This window comes from Glycine soja, chromosome 6 (genome assembly GCF_004193775.1).
Source record: "Glycine soja cultivar W05 chromosome 6, ASM419377v2, whole genome shotgun sequence".
Lineage (NCBI taxonomy): Eukaryota > Viridiplantae > Streptophyta > Magnoliopsida > Fabales > Fabaceae > Glycine > Glycine soja.
This window is the reverse complement of record NC_041007.1, coordinates 25,153,400-25,155,440: the sequence shown is the minus strand read 5'-3', so window position 1 is coordinate 25,155,440 and position 2,041 is coordinate 25,153,400.

Below are 2,041 nucleotides of genomic sequence, written 5' to 3'. Positions count from 1 at the left end.
TTTCAATTTCTTGAGGAAGGGACTGAAAAATAACTCAGAATTTTTTTTTCTGAAAAACAGTCCTTTCGCTAAGCACATCTTTTATAATGCACTAAGTGGAGAGTCTCTAGCGCTTAGCGCTCAACCCTTGCATCTCAGGCTGATTTGGTCAGCTAAGCTAGCCAAGGCTAAGCTAAGCGCATTTCAATTTGTTCTGAATTTGGCTAAGCGATGGCCTGCTTGCTAAGCACATCGTATTCAATGGCTAAGTGTGACATGTCACCGCTAAGCTCATTTCCTTGCGGCCAGAACTGGGGTTCATTGAGCTAAGCGTTACTCATGCCAACTAAGCACAATTCCTTGCGGCCATAGAAGCGCTAAACGGACTGTAATTCGCTAAGTTCTTATCCCTCTGTATTCAAGATGCATTATTTTAGCTAAGCTGACCCAGAGCTAGGCTTAGCGAGAGTTGCAGGTTTTATGATTTGCAGAATTTGCTAAGCGCTCGTTCTATGCGCTAAGCCCAGCTCAAAAAAAAAATCAGATTTTGAATTTCAAACTTGGGCTAAGCATGCAGTTCCATTAAGTAAACCGCTTTGAGAAACCAAACATCTCTATGGCTCGCTTAGCGCTACGGTTCGCTAAGCGAGAGGGTCGAAAATTGCTTAAGTGAGTGTAACATCAATTACACTCACATTTGCCTAAAATTTACTGAACATTGCTTGCATTCTCTCTCACACCCAACTTCGTGCATTCTTGCTTTCTTTATGCATCTTCACCCATCGTAAGTGATTAGAGATCCAAGTAAGTTCCTCATTCCTTTTCTTTCTCTTTTATTTTGTTGAACCTTAGGTTAGAAAACCATAGGACTTAGCTTTTAATTTTTAGGGTTTTAATGTTTTTAGAATAGTGAAAAATTAGGATTTTGTGAATGTTTGTGTTGTGTAGATAGTTTTGACTGGTTTGCATGTTTGATATGTCTTTTAGAGGCTCAAAAATGGAAGAAAATGAACTGCGTTTTCTATGTTTTTTCTGGAAACCGCGAGGAACTCGCTAAGCGAGCATGCTACACTAAGCGAGTTCATCAAAAATTCATTTAATATATGCATTTTCAGACGAACTCGCTAAGCGGGCCTACCGCACTAAGCGAGTTCATCCTTTGGAAAAGAACATTCATCTCCCTGATGAGTTGCATCTGGCTAAGCGGGCCTGATTCGCTAAGCCTAGGTAACTTAGTCAAATTTTTTTGTTGAACGCCGCACGCTAAGCTAAGCCTATCTGGGCTAAGCTCATTTCTTTGTGGCAACCACTAGGCTAAGCAAGCCTGGCTCGCTAAGCTCCCATACTTGGTGAATTTTTTAAAACTATTGGTCTGCTAAGTGCCGCTATGATGAGCTTAGCACTTATCTTTTGCGGCGTTGATTAGGCTAAAGCGCACGCTGTTTCGGTAAGCCGATGTGTTATATTTCTGAGGGCACGCTGGGCGAGTTGTATCCCGCTAAGCGCCCATCGTTAATTTCAGCCTTTATTTCTGCTTTTAAACATGAATAAATTTGGTCTAAGGAAATTTGAGTTCTTTTTAGTTACAGATGGCATCGAGAAAAAGGGCCTGAGCAGATGACATCCTTTCATCATCCACTCCAGCTCCTCCATCAACAACAATAGGACCGGATGTCTAGAGCTCCCAAACCTTAGTCCCTATGCTACAGAGCTTATTCCAAGGACAGGTTATTATCATGCATAGCTTGCGAGAATTGGCTTACCAAAGGATAATTATGACTTAGGGTGCTTAAACAGTTGGTGTTAGTCACTTTTCCGCGAGGTACTAGGGTGTTGAAACACTCATGGGTGCTCAAAGCTCAAAGCTTTCTCCGCGAGGTACTAGGGTACTAGCTAGCTGCCTATAATTTGGCTTTCTGTTGCAAATAGTTGTGTATGTATTGGCCAGGTTCAGTTCCCATTTCAACTTACCTAACTTGAAACTTTTCGTTTATATTGGCCTTATTTTGTGCTACAATTATAGGATACAACTACTGATAAATTAATTGGTACAAGGAAAACT